Source organism: Acomys russatus, chromosome 13 (assembly GCF_903995435.1).
Source record: "Acomys russatus chromosome 13, mAcoRus1.1, whole genome shotgun sequence".
NCBI classification, from domain to species: Eukaryota; Metazoa; Chordata; class Mammalia; order Rodentia; family Muridae; genus Acomys; species Acomys russatus.
This window is the reverse complement of record NC_067149.1, coordinates 46026575-46041760: the sequence shown is the minus strand read 5'-3', so window position 1 is coordinate 46041760 and position 15186 is coordinate 46026575. Positions and strand designations below refer to the sequence as shown.

Below are 15186 nucleotides of genomic sequence, written 5' to 3'. Positions count from 1 at the left end.
AAATAATCTGTTTCCATAGACAGAGATCCTACTGCTGGAGTCTTCTGTTAGCATTTCCTGACAGCAGTTGTAGCATCAGATAAGTTACACGTTGTCATCCACCAAAATACGTCACTGCTGAGCATCTCCCTTGCCTACGTGCCCCAGTGGCTTTAGCTTGTGCCCACCGGCCATCATAAGCCAGTGTAGTCTACTTATGGTGCCACGTCTCTTCTGAACCTAAGCATTAGTTTCCACGGCTCCAGGCCACGGTCCTTTGCCTGCTGTACTGTCGCGTGTGATCCAATACTGCTTGTTTCACTTTATCTGCTCTTCATAGTGACTTCTGACTTTCAACAATGCTCCTTGGATGACACAGTCTGGGTTTGCTGTAATGCAAAGGGCTCTGGTGGGATATTTGGGTTCAAGTCCATCCCCAGTGCTGACTGCGCCTCAGAGCCCCCTCACAGAAGTGAGAATACGTTAGCTCACTTCTCTGGCCTCCTCTTACAAACACCCACACTCACAGACTGATCACCTCTAGTCAAATCAAAGGCAATCACCGAGTGAGATTGAAGCAAAGGTGTCGCCGTGGCCTGTGCTCCCTGGAGATTCTGCTAATGGAGATTCACCTATAGTGTGTGGCAGCGTGTAGAATTTTCATTGCGACTCCCATTTTGGGTCTTGCCCATCATTTTTTTGATTCTCTTTGACAGTTGTGCTTAGAGAACCACAGAAGTTATAGGTGACTTCTGGGTACATAGAACTTTCTCCCCTTTTGTTGCTTCTTTTAGGAGCTTACATCCTCTTTCCAGACACCGAAGTGCTCCCCTTAACAAAGCAGTTCAGCCATGCTCCCTCCATGCGCCGGATGGTACTCAGACAAGCCACACAGGAAACAGGGCTTGGAAGAACACATGGCAGGAGAGAAGGCATAGGTGGGAGGGTGGGCGTGGAGAGGCTTGAGCACGGAGCTCTGGGAGACTGGACTCTAAGCAGGAGGGCCCCCTGCTGGTGGTGCACATCCTCCCAACCTCAGCTACCAGGCCTCAGCAGGCTGGTACCTTGGTACTCTCAGACACTTGGGCTTGTGTTCGGTTGCCAGCCTTAGATGGCAGCATTATGCATTCTGGGTGTATTGGGCTCAGCCAGAGGGACAAGGTCACTCTCCAGAGCACTGGTTTGGCCAGTGTACTTGGGTACAGTGATCATAAAATCTTCAGCCTGTCACTTGCTGCAGGGCACACTGTCAGAGCCCACCGCTCCCATCCTGCTAGCAGACTGGTCTATGCACCATGCCCACTGTGTTTCACCCCAGGAGTCACTTACCATAAGAGCCTTTCAAGAGCTGGACCTCGGCCGGGAACTTGGTACGCAACATAGCTTTTGTTTCTAACGGGCCATTGTTGCCGTGAGTCCTTCTGTGCAAAGGAAGCCAAAGCCAAGTGTTTAAAGTGAGCCAGCAAAAATGTGCCTGGAGTGAAAAGCATCCAGATCATGTATGTGTGAGTGTATGTGTGGGAATATGTGTGTGTGAGTTTGTGTGTGAATGTGTGTGAGTGTATGGGTGTATTGTGTAAATATGTGTGTGGGAGTGTATGTGTGTATGTTAGGATGGGATGTGTTTATGTGTATAGGTATGTGTGTATGTATGAGTGTATGGATGTGTGTATATGTGAACATGCATGTGGGAGTATCTGATTATGTGTGTATATATGAATGTGGGTATGTATGGATGTTATGCATGTGAGTCTGTGAATATGTCTATAAATTTGTATGTGTGAATACGTGTATAACTGTGTATGTGTGTATGAGAGAGAGAGAGAGAGAGAGAGAGAGAGAGAGAGAGAGAGAGAGAGAGAGAGAGAATTTCCAGGAGATGACCCCAGCTCTCGGGATAGTTCCTTTCCTTCATTTCTTCTTGTGGCTTCTACTGTGGCAGCGATGTCTTGCTCACCTTTCTCCTCTTACCGCACTTTGCAGGCCAGAGAAACAGTCCCTTTCTCGTGCCTGCCAGTACAAACGGCCCCAGACTCTCTAGACGACCTAGAAATGTGCGCTGTGTGTTTCTAGCTTCCTGAGCGAAGCCTGCCTCTTCCCAATCGCCTCCACTTCATGGAACTCAGGAGCAGCCACCGCTTGGAAGAGGAAAGAGGGAGGTTAGATGTGTGCGTCGTTGCTTCTCCCGCCCCTGGGAGTTTGGTCAAGCAGTCTTGTGAGCAACACTTGTCCTGGGTTGTTATAGGGAAAACTCTCACAAAGAACTGGAGCTGGGGACCTTGGGGGGCGAGGCCCTTGCAGGGCTGGGGTTGTGACTAGAACTTACCTTCCTGCTTCCTACAAACTACCTACATTACCATAGACTCCTCGTTCTCTCCAGGATCCCTCCAGAGCCCTACTGGGCTCTGTGAACACAGCCATTGAAAATTCTGAAGAGACTTGGTCCCAGTGTTCCTGAGGTAGAGGCAGGCTGATGTCTATGAGTTCGAGGCCATCCTAGTCTGCATAGTGAGTCTTCCAGGCCACCCAGGTTACATAGTGAGACCAACCGAGTCAAACAACAAACAGATGAGCCCTGGAGTACATAGTGAGTCCCTGAGTCAAAGCCAGTAAAACCAAAACCCGAGGGACAGAACACGGAGTTGGGGTGGCAGGGGAGATACCTTTGTTTGTCTCCCTTGCCTCAGACCCCTGGCCCTGTGATACAGAAGTTTTACTGATGGTTGTGGTCTGGGTCAAATGTTTTCAAGTTTTGAGCCTCTTAGCCAAAGAATTACAAATGAGGGTTCATGGAGATTCACAGAGAAACAAGATGGTTTATTTGTAGCAAAGTGATAGTACACCTTAAAGAGACCCTGTCCCAACTGACATGAGATATTCAAGAGGTTTTCATGGGTCTAAGGGAACAAAGGCCTGCTTACTAAGGGACATGCTTTGGATCAGTCTTCATTTTGGTTGATAAGTTAGATTATCAAATCATTTCTGTATTGCTCATGTCCTTTCCCATAATGCATCTGGCTTTAATCATATACCTGCCCAGTTATTGCATAGGCTACGATGGCAAATACAAGATTCTCCCTAAAAGGTTACCAGATGACACAGTTTTGCCTTACTGTCCACGCGTCCAAAATGATTCTTCACACCTGGATGCGTTGAGAATACACTTGAATAGAAACTAAGTTCAACTGTGACCAAGGATGGGAGAACTTGGACAATTGTTGCCAGGTGGAAAAAAAATGTGTAGCCCAGTGCAGGTGTGGGTTGGGGGAAAGGCTGCCCTGTGGATGCTGGGTGTGTGCATTGTGTGGAAAAGGGGGCCGTGCATAGCACATGCAGGTGAAGGGGCTTGGGTACCAGATGCATTATTATAAGGAGAGGGGCGTACATAACCCGAAGCCAAATGAACAATTTGGTACCCCGGGGTACTGAATTATTTGCTCTGCTTCCCTGACTCGGTAGTCTCTGGAGAGGCCTGCTGGCTGCTTCAGGAGACAGCCATGTCTTCTTCCTCTCAAATTGCTGCCCTGGAAGTCCCTGTGCACACTGAAGTGGATTCTAGTGAGAATAAGATTGCAAAGCCCTTGACAATGGTGAGGGCATTAACCCAATGAGCAGCTCCCCCCACCCCCTTCCCCCCATCCCTCTCCCCCCATACCCCCCCCCCCCCAGCTCCTGAGATCAGTTTCTCTTGTCTCTGAATCTGAATCAATAGGAGGAAAGCTTGGAGCAGGGAGGGAACTGCTGTGTCTGTTTTCCTTCATCTGGCAGCAGCAGAAGGGGGGAAAGTGGGGTGGCGGGGGGGGGGGGTGTATGGAAAGAAAGCCTGGGGCCATCTGGATCCCAGGCTTCCCCTGGGGCTCTCATTGGTAGCCAGAAAGAGTCTTTCCTGGGGTCCAGAGCTGCCTTCTCCTTGCAGCTTGGCCCTGATCCATGGTGGAGGTGCCCAGGCTGCTGGCCCAGTTTCTCTTTTAGTGTTGATTGGAACTGCAGGCCAGAGGCTCTTCCTAAAGAGCATGGCCCATGCCAGTGCAGCCTGCCAGGCAGCCTCTCTTCCTGCAGGTTCTCCTTGGTCCTGCTGGAAGGCAGGCCCAGGGACAAAAATCAGCAAGCTCCTAAGAACACAGATGGCCCTTGCCCATGTGTAGCCTGTGACTCAATTCTTCCCTGAGCCAGGCTTTAATGGGGACAAAGGTGTCTGGGTGGCCTTGAGCACCTGTGTACATCAACCTCCGCACTCAGCAAGGAATGAATGGGACAATCTAAACTGGATCCTGTAAATGATCTGTAAGTAAGTGTAGAAGGAGATAGCTGCCAGGGAACGGGGCTCCTGCCCTCCCTCCTGGCAGTGTTCTGGTCATCGTCACCCTTGTTATAAACCTTCTGTGCATCTTTTCCCTCTGTCTGGTAACAGTAGCCGCACTGCATACAACCACATGCTAGGCTACGTGCTCCTTATGTTTAGGGAACGATAATAAAACAGATCACAATAAGTATGGAATGGGCCCGCCCAGCCAGACAGGTAGCAAATGAAGCCAGCTGGTGCCCATGCTGTGGATCCAGTGAACACCAGTCTGGCACAGGTGTTACGTTCACGCCTTACCCAGCCATGCCAGCTAGGTGCCAACATGGGTCTTTTTATGATCATTACTACAGGTTTATATAGCTGGCTAACAGCTGGCTAGCCTCATCACCAACAGCTGCTTGCAAACACTGGCCTCACTGGCATTTGTCCTCTGGATACTTAAGTGATGTTTCTCAGCAGGGCCATCAGGGCAGAGGTTCTGTTAGTCTTATTCTGATAAAGACCTGGGGAAACACCCTGGAAAGCAGACCTCGTAAAGGTGCCATGGTGGTAGATACCCAAAGGACCGTGGAGCAGGATGGGTGTTGGATTCTTCAAGATACATGCCTTGGGTGTGGGGGCAGGGACGGTTCCTATACTGGATGCAAGTGTCTCATGCCAGGCTCTTGGAGAATGGGGTCAGGTGCTGAGGTGTGTGAAGGGCTTCGCTGAGTGCTGCTTTGCTGAGTCCTGGCAGCAGGTACAGCTGTGGTTGTTCACACCCCTGCTTTCCAGGAAAAAGAATCCTGTGAACCCTGAGTCTGCCGTAAGACAAGCTCTCTGTGTGTCTTTAAGCTGAGGACCTAGAAGCAGAAACTTGGAAGAAAGAGCAATGGGGTACAGGAAAGGGCACTCAAATTCTGGCCCGATCTTGGCCATTTGCCCAGTTTAGTCTGGCCATTTTCAGCGCTCACAGAACGCCCAACAAACCATTTCAACCAGAGAGTGACTACCCGCTGGGCAGGGAAGAGAGTTATTTAACGGGCGCCTGGAAAGTGGGTTTGATATGTTTTCAAGCAGCTGGGATATGAAGGTGGGAGGGCACTGGGTTCGAGAGAAGTTTGGCATCAGAGCCCTGGGTTCTCTTGTTGAGGAAGTGCCAGCACTGCACTGCAGGAATACGTAAGAGCGTGAACCCATCGGGAGGAGTGTAGAAATGTGACCTGCAGATGAGTGAGCTCTTGGATGGAGCTCAATGTGCCCCCGACACCCCAGACCCAAACTGCCCTCCTTCTGTGGTAGTCTCCATGCCAATTATTGCTTCCATGGGAAAGTGTGCAGAGATGGAAGGATCAGTTTACTGCACCACGTTGCCAGCAAGGTTTCCAGAGCCCACTGACATGCCACCCCAAAGCCCATTGCCTTGAGACTGCTTGCCCTGCTACTGCCAAGTCCTCATGCTAAAGTTCACAGCGGCTTCAGCTGGACACCCTCCCCCTCCATCTTGCCAACCCCACTGCTTCTTCCTTAACGCCACATGGCCACAAAGCTACCCTGCCCCTCCCTCCCAGCTCTGTGTCCACCATGTTCCTTCCATGTGGAAAGCCCCACACCGCCCCCACTATCTTAGTCATGGGAACCTGCTCTCCACTGAGGTCCAGCCTGAATGCAGGCCCTCCGTGCACCTGCCCTCCTCCTGCTTCCCTCCCTCCATCCTTCTATCCCTCCCTCCATCCTTCTATCCCTCCCTTCCTCCCTCCCTCTGTCCTAGGCACCAGCTTGTCTGCTCCTTATTTGTGCTTATTATTCATTTCTTCTACTGTGGGACTGTAAATGCCTCTGAAGCCAAGACTCTTGAATTTTCAAATACCCTCCCCCTGCATATCTCCTCCCTCACAGCAGTATCTAGTATGGGGCAATGACAAGAGAATGGGACCCACAGTGAGGCCATCCCACCCCACACTCACATCCCAGCTCCGCCCTGTGCTGGTGTCAGGCCTGGGGTAAGTTTCTTCATTTCTCTGAGCTCCACTTTCCTTGTCAATCAAATGGGGCCTGCACTGTCACCTGTGCCGTGAGACTCAGCTGATGTTCGTGTTCCTTGCTTGGCACTCACTTGGCTACTCTGATCCTCCTGGCTTCTTGTCATTTGGAGCATCCCTCTTGAAAGGCTTACCATGCACACAGTGTGGCCTTCCCCGTTCAGGTCCTTCCCAGTCCTGAGCCTGACTGAGAGCATTACTGTAGCGAGCTAAAGGTTATGTGTCATGAGGAAGGGCACCAGTTTCCTGGGAGGAAGAGATTTTAATGACTTGGGTTTAGTGGGCAGTCCATGGGTTTTGAGGGCTGAAGGAAGAAGCCTTGGGCAGGTTCGCACAGTACCAGGTTCCACTGGTGTCCTTATGCAGAGGCCAGGGCCTCCCTGCCACTGGTCTTGGGAACCCCAGCATCTTCTTGAGATATGAATAGCTATTCTGAAATAAAACCCAGGGTGTCCTAATGCTTATGTCCCAGCCTAGCCCTCTGGCCATCACAGGACGTGTGAGTGTGCAGAGGGCTCTGAGAAGTCCTATAGCAAAGACACCTATGATCTTTGTGTCAGTTGGTGTTCCCCAAACATCTTTTACTTCTGACTGCATGTGGGCAGACCTAAGCAACAGATGTGACCTCTAGCCTGAGGGAGGTGCGATGCCAGGAATGAATGACCCTGGCTTCTGGGCACAGACATACCTTCTCCAAAGCCAGCTTACTGAGATATCAGCGCAGCGCTCATCACCTGTACGTGCCTTATGGGCCTCCGGAGTCAGGCATTGGCCAGGACTGGGCTGAATTCATGCCCACCAGGCCTTTGCCACAGAGTTAGAGATCACGACTGAACGTACCACGAGCTCTTCCTACCCGGCTGCAGCTGTTGTTAGATGGGTCTCAGGATGTGGTGATCGTGGGGACTTGAACCTCAAGGATACATCCATTGCTGCATTTTCTGTGCTTTCTCTTCTGGGCTGTTTTGCCTTTTTATTCTCCTTGGCATTTTCAGATCCTCCTTGGATATCTTACTTGCCTCTTTCTCTTTGCTCTGTTTCTTCTTCTTCTTAGATGAGAGCTATTCACTTGTGGTCCCAGCACCACAGCTCTACTTTGCTGTCCAGAATCCCAGTGTGTCCCTGGAGCCCTCAGGGGCTTCTCTTGTGAACAGGATCATTTCAGTGGGACAGTCACCTTTCCCCCATGTGGAAAATTGCTCTAATCCTCTCAAGCCCGGGGAGAGAAAAAGGAGTAGCAGTGGCTACCGCAGCAATTCTCGACTTGGTGGCATCCTGCACAGTGGCCAGTGGGAGAGGGCACAGCCCTATGGCTCAGGGGCCCTCCCCACCTCCTTTCAACAGTCCATGTGGAGTGTGCTCGGTGTTGCTGGGATGCATCCAGCTTGCTGCCAGTGCTCTGCACACACGTACCCCCCACCACCCCCATGGTTTTCTCCTTCACTTTTCTAGCCAACAGACCGCTCTTGCATGCCTTAGTCAGCCTTGTGTCTGCAGTCTTGTCCTCAGACCCCTTCCCCCACCACCCTCTCCTGGTCATCTTAGTGACCTTCATGCCCACAATGTCCTCTCAGAGGAGGGAGGTCCAGCTTCCATGCAGAGGACTTGAGGGAAGGAGGGCATCCTCGTGTGTACATAGAGGACTCAGTCCAGAACATCACCCCCCACCCCTGCGCCTTTGTCCTAGTGCACAGATCGGCTTGAATGCCACTGAGCTTCCAACAGCTTTTGGAATGTCTTGTTTGTTCTATTTCATGGCCCGTTCTTGCCGAGTCCAAGCTCAGGAAAAGAAGCGACTTTTGTGGCTTGTTCTCTCTCCTTTCTCTTGTTGATCACTGTGTCCAGGGCTGAAAAGGTGTAAAGCACACTGTGGAAGCTCCACTGGGAGAGGACAGAGGAAAGACGGGATAAGCTGTGAGATCCGCAAGTTCGAACCCTCGGTGTCTTCCTCACAGCCACACGAGCTAGCTTCTGCCACCTCCGCTGTGTAAGCAAGGATGCTCAAGGCATGTTATTGATGCCACCCACCAGTGTTGACCGTGCTAATAAAGGGCTTCCAGTCTTTCTCTCTGGAAACCAGGCTCACAAGGGTTCTGCTCTCATCCACCTTAGCCTGGAGTCCTGCCAACAGACCAGGGGTTGTCAACATAGGGGGAGGGCAGCTAGCGAGCACTTGGTACGCAGTGCAGAAGTCACCAGCGTGCATATGATCACATCAGGATAACAAACCTCTGATGAAGCTATCACCACCATGGCCCTTTACAAATGCGGACTCAGAGATAGAGAGGCCGGAGGCTGGGTCGGGGTTCCCACGGCTTCTTATGAATCCAGCGCACTTCACATTCAGCAGCTGTCAGCTTCCTGCCGCGGAGGCTCCTTTGGACTTATGGGTGCCTTTTCCTTTGGAGAACTTATGTCCGTGCACTCATCACACCAGCATGTTTCTCAGCTGATGAGTAGGGCGCTGAGGTCATTTGCCAGCATGCTGGGCATGAAGCCCTTAGGCGAGAGTGTAACTCAAGCCTGTCTGACCTGGCACCAGATGCACTTCCTTTAGGAGTGGTCCTCTTTGTACCCAGTACTCTGCACCTGTCAATCCTATGCAGTGCTTTCCTAAGACAGTAAACGTCAAAACTTGACCTGCCCTCTGTCGCTGACCTTGGCCTCCGGGCCCTCAACGGAAGTGCTTTAAATACCCATGTCCAGGCCAGAGGTCTTCTCCTTGACAGTCCTGTGGTGTGCTTTTAAAACGATGCCTTCCTCCTAGGTAATGCCATCTCTGGCACAGGTCTGCCACTCTGTTCCCCGGGAGGTCAGCCCTGATGGCCTCTTCCGGCCTCTTCCAGCCTCTCACAGCAAGGAGCCCAGAATTTCTGTGCCCCTGTCTTCGTGGCATGCACCTTGCACTGTGGCTGTGATACAGTTATCAGATGAGAAGGGGAAGGTGAGGGAGCTCTTAATCAGAGACATGCAATGCACACCTCCCAGGGGTCTAATTCAGTTACAAATCACTTCTCCTTGAGAGAGCCCTTGCGAAGGGAGAGGTGTCAATGTCCAGGAATTGACTAGAGAGTTATTTTGAGCAAAAGACTTGCCACTATACCCTGCCTTCCCTGTAAATGGCTACCCTGCCTGCTTGCAAATCGGGTTCCTCAACTGGCCAGGGAAAAATTCCTGACAGAGGCTTTCTTCTGACATACCCATTCTTGGGAGGGCTAACCTGGGACAGGCAGGCTGACCTGAGGATGGGGTCTCAGTGGTGACTAGGTCCTGCCCTCCGGGGACTTGCAGCAGCAAGGGAGTAGAAGCTGTTGTGACAATTATTTTTGCCATCTCTGCCTCTTTCCTGAGTATGTGATGCCACTGCTTCCTGAAACACTGAGGCCTAATGTCAAGGAGGTTTTGCTGGGATTAGCTGTGCTCCTTGATTCTGGAGCTTCTTATACACCACCCCTCCCCAAAAGCATTGTGTATGGCTGCTGCACGATCCTGGCATCCTTCTGCCTCCGGGAGGGGCTTCACCCTATTTAAAACGGCACAAAGACAAGTGTGTGTTCATTTCAATGACTTGCATGGAGAAAGGACCTCCAGGATTTGGCTTTGCAGTTAGGTGGAAGTGAGCAGCACTTTAGAACAGGTGTGAGAGACCCTGACTAAGGTGGGTCCAGCACACAAGCTATGCCTACATCATCTTTGCCCTCTTAGGCCAGGATTTTGTGGCAGAGGCCAAGATTTGAGTGCTGAGGTTGAGAGGGGAGCACTGTGGGAAGGGACGAGACAACTTCCTGGAGACGAGATGTTTCCGGAAGGGCACATTTTACTCCCAAAAGTAAAATGATCCACAAGGAAAGTTACCTCCGCCCTCAAGGGGCTGATGCCCCAGCAGCAGGGGTAGTTGAGGCTCATCCATCTGGGGCTGTAAAGCTTTGCTCTTGGACAATATGTGCAGTAAACTTTGAACCCCTACCCAGATCTAGCCAATGGACAGGACATTCTCCACAGTTGAGTAGAGAGCAGGGATTGACTTTCACACGCACTCTGCTGCACCATATTTGACCACGTCCCCTGGAAGAGGAGGCCTGGTGGCACTCAGAGGAAGGGCAGCAGGCTACCAAGAAGAGACTTGATACCCTATGAGCATATACAGGGGGAGGAGGTCCCCCTCAATCACAGTCATAGGAGAGGGGTGTAGGGGGAAAGCGAGAGGGAGGGAGGAATGGGAGGATACAAGGGATGGGATAACAATTGAGATGTAATATGAATAAATTAATAAAATATTTTTTAAAAACTAGGATGTAACTCAGCTTTACTTCCACTAGGCTAATATATTCATATAACCATAGTTTAAAAAAAAAAAAAAAAAAAAAAAAAGCTTTGCTCTTGGGCTCTCCCCTGCTTACCCCAGAAAGGGAACATGCTAATTACCCAGCTCCATCCACTTGAAAGGGAATTAGCAAAGGGACTCTCCACCTCCTGGACCTCCCCGCTCCCAAGGAAGCACACCCACAAAGACTCACAGCAAACCTATGTAGGACTTTACATCATAACATCAGCCTTGGGCAAAGGTGAGGGCGGGGCCGTGCATGTGATAGGAACTGCACGCCAGGAGCCTGCTGACCTATATTAGTCAGGGCTCTCTGAGCAGAACTCACAGCATGAATGTATTTATATCTGCCTGTCAATTGATCAATAGATGGATAAATAGACAGACAGACAAGGGAATGTATTGGATTGAATGATTACAGGACAGAGGCTGAGACTCTGCAGTTGTTCACTCCGTGAAGGCTGGGTGGCTCAGCAGCAGTCTGGAACCGGAGGCCAGGAGGATTCCAGGAGAGCAGCAAGGCATCAGGTCTGGAGTCACACAAAAAAAAAAAAAAAAGAAAGAAAAAAAAAGTCGGTTCCGATACTGGCGAAGGAATGCAGGAGCAACAGGGCAGATGGGCTTGCCAGCAAGAGTGGGAGGCAGCAGGCAAAGCACAAAGCATTCTTCCAGCGCATCCTTCTATCTGGGCTGTCACCAGAAGGGGCCACCCAGATTTACGATGGGGTCTTTCTGCTTCAGATAATGTGATCAAGAGAAATCCCTGGAGCAGAGATGGAGGGAATGGCAAACCAATGCCTGGCCCAACCTGAGACCCATCCCACAGGAGAGAGCCAACCCCTGGCACTATTAATGACACTCTGCTATGGTTGTAGATGGGAGCCTAGCACCACTGTCCTCTGAGAGGCTCCATCCAGCAGCAGATTGAAACAGATGCTGAGACTCATAGCCAAACAGGCCGAGTCAGGGAGTCTTATGGGACAGTTGGGGGTGCATAGAAGGTCCTGGAGGGGACAAGAGCTCCATAAGAAGACCCTCAGAATCAACTAACCTAGGCCTATAGGGGCTCACAGAGACAGAAGCACCAACCAAAGAGCATACATGGTCTGGACCTAGGTCCCTGATACATATGTAGCTGATGGGCAGCTTGATTTTCATGTGGGTCTCCTAGCAAGTAGAGCAGGGGATGTCTCTGTCATGGACTCTGTTACCCGAGGTGAGCATGTATGGGGAGAGGGCTCCCCTTTTCTGAGGAGAGGGAGAGGGAGAAAGGGGGAAGAGGATGGGAGGGTAGAATTGAGTGGAGAGGAGAGAGTGGACTATGATTGAGATCTAAAATGAATAAATATGTACATTCGATTTTAAAAGAGAAAAATCCTTCACAAGGGTGCCCAGCAGCTTGGGGTTCAGTTGTTTCCAGATGCAGTCAAGCTAACAGCAGAGATCTAGCCATCCCACCACCCACCCAGAATGCCTTCCTCTCATCCCAGGCCTCCCATGGACTACTCTCACAGTGGCCTAGACTTTTTAGGACACAAGTAGGACTCGTGCAGTGACACATGCTCTGCCTCTGTCTGTGTAGTTTGATTTGGAGGCTCAAAGAATAGTCCTTCCACTTAGTAAAACCCCATGTTGTAGACACACAGTGGTTGCAGTGGGAGATGAAAGTGGAATTCTCAAAAGTATTCAGTGCCTCATTTCTGAAGAGTGTCCAGTGTCAACTCCCTTAGAGAGAAGCAGCTGGTTAGACTTGGGGCAGGGTGTGTGTCACAGAAGTGTCGTAGTAGATACCTGGCATGGCCAAGAACTTACCTGCGCAAGGTTCACTCTCTGACCATCTCTGTGTTACCCACAGGCTCCAGCTTGGTCCATGTTTGAGCCTTGCTCTGGATGCTGCCAAGCTTGTCCTACTGGGGTTATTCTAGCTAAGCTTTGTGCTTCTATGTGTCAAGATGATATGGGTGGGCAGAGTACTTTGTACTAGGCAAAATGGTGTGGATACCACTTGATGGGAGAGTGAGTGTCAGAAGAAGAAAAGCTAAAGAGCCACTAAGGGGCTTGAGCTGAGAGCTCCTGTATTCCAATTAGACTTTCCTTCTCTCTCCCAAGAGAGTCTTCTGTCTGGGAAGTCCTTCTTTGCCACTGGTAATTTATGGGAGTGATTGGCCATGGAGGCACTGCCTATCCTTTGCCCCAGCTGTGATGATGGAAGCAGGAGGGGAGCTGATTGTCAACCTTTAGAGCTGCTGTCCTGATGAAGGGATGCTCCTCCTTGCTGGATTGTGCTCTGCCTGAACATGGGCTCTTTTCTCACACAGGGGCTGCTATCTCAGTCCTGAATCAGGTAGCCTGGACCAAGATGCTCAAGTCCCTTTAACTGTGTCCTGTTCTCTGAGAGAAGAACAAGATTGAAATTTGTCCTGCTCACATGGGGCTCTGTAAGCAGGCTTCTGGAACATTCTTAAGTACTTTGAGCTCTTGGATCGTGGCTTACTTACGGACAGACTCACTGGGAGAAGAGCTGAGGAAAGGTCTAGTCTGGGTTCTAATCCTGCCTCACTTTCACTTTCTTCCAGTGTCTTAACCTCTCTGTACTTGGTTTTCTTATCTGGAGAACACACAACCATTTCCTACAGAAGTTGTACAGAAGTTTCAGACTGTTAGTTAAGTCTCTTTGTGTCAAGGAACCAATGGGATTCCTTATAAGAAACAGCCATCTGAGGGGTCTCCAAGATGGAAGAGAGCAGTCAGGACAGCCCAGCAGCATAGCCCAGAGGTTGAGAGCCACTGCTACTGTGTAAGCTTCTTATTCGTTGAACACATTCCTTTCTCTGTGGAGGATTCTCCACATTTGAGGTTCTTTGTAGAGTTCTAGATGTCCATAGCTGACCTGCTCTTCACCTCCTCCATGAACTGAGATTTCTGCAGTCAGGTCTTGTGGATATGGTTTTATTTGTTTGGTTGGTTGGCTGGTTGGTTTGTTGGTTTGGTTTGTTTTTTTCAAGACAGGGTTTCTTTGTGTAGTCTTGGTTGTCTTGGACTAATTTTGTAGACCAGGCTGGCCTCCAACTCACAGTGATCTGCCTGCCTCTGCCTCCTGAGTACTGGGATTAAAGGCGTGCACCACCACTGCCCGGCTGTAGATATGGTTTTAAATGGACATAGAACCAAGGTAGCCAATAAAGTTGATGTCCATGTCGGCAGTAAGACTTGTCATGACTGGTCCAGTAGCAGTGGGTTATCATCAAAGACTTGTCATTAATTCAGTTCTCCTACTCCCTGGAGTGTAAGAAAATGTAAAGCTAGCGACAAAACATGTTGTAGTTGAGTTTTACTACTAGCTGGTATTGCAGCTGTTTTTACCAGACGATCTCTTCTTCTCCCAACAATTAAGTAACCTCAGAAAATGTTGTTTCATAGAGGAGGAAGCAAACAGGCAAAGAAAAAGGAAGCAGACAGGCAAGCTAAGTAGTAGCCTTGCCTGGTGTCACAGGCCTGAGATCCAAGCTGTGAAATAGTCTAAGTTGGGAACCTCCCAAGTTTCAGGCCTGCCTGGGAGACTTAGACTCTCTCAGGTGCAAAGCAGAGCGAGAGGTGGGGGTGGAGGAGCTCAGAAGTAGAGCATTTGCCTAGTGTGCATAGTCCTCAGTACTGCACACAATGATAACTGAAAGAAAAGAAAAGCAAATTAGAAGAGCTGTGGATGTATCTCCGTGTGTGTACCTTAGATAATGTGTGATGTCATGAGTCTCATCCCCAGCGACAAAAGTAAATGAGAAAAATACAAAGAAATCAGAAGCAATACTGATCAGAACATTCTAGATTTGGCATTTCAGACTGTTAGTTAAGTCTCTTTGTTTCAAGGAACCAATGGGATTCCTCTTAGGAAACAGCTATCTGAGGGGTCTCTGAGATGGAAGACAGCAGTGAGGACAGCCCAGGAGCATAGTGCAGAGGCTGAGAGCCACTGCCTCTGCATGCATGGTTGTCCCTAGGAATCTTCCCAGTGTGTGACAGCTAAATTTTCCATCTAGAAATAAAGTGGCTGTAAATTTTCAGAATCAGAACTCTAAAGCAGCCCATTTAATTACTGAGTGAACCAAGCAACTCTTCCTCCATAAGACACCTGAACGCATTCATAACTGGCTCATTAAATAAATACAGAAGCAATCGTTCAGCGTAAAGAAAAGCTCAGAAAAGGAGGAGGGCAGGAGAGCAGACCTGTGTGGCTTTCCAGTGGGAAGGCACTGGGCATCCTGGCCACCAGACTGAGCAGACCGCTTCAGTAGACCTCCTATAAGCCAGAGGTGTGCCTTCATTTCTTCCTACCCAGAGACTTCTAGAACGTTCTCCTGAGTGCCTCTCCACCACTTGTATGGATGCTGGCATCCTAGCAAGCTGGTTTTCCAGTCAGGGTCATGGTACTTCTACCCTATGGAAACCAAGATCTGTCTTGAAAGTTGACCATATTTTCTAGTTTGCCTACTTTACACCTACGTCCCCAGACAACTGTTAATAGCACTCCATTTCCAAAACGGCCCTTATTGGAATGATAAACT

The 15186-nt window shown here is 50.0% G+C and overlaps 1 protein-coding gene across 38 annotated transcripts in view; it reads left to right on the top strand.

Annotated features, from left to right (window-relative positions):
* Positions 1-15186, top strand: part of Cacna1c (calcium voltage-gated channel subunit alpha1 C) — a 638839-nt gene that overhangs the window by 402730 nt on the left and 220923 nt on the right. The gene's annotated exons all lie outside the window — the stretch shown is intronic.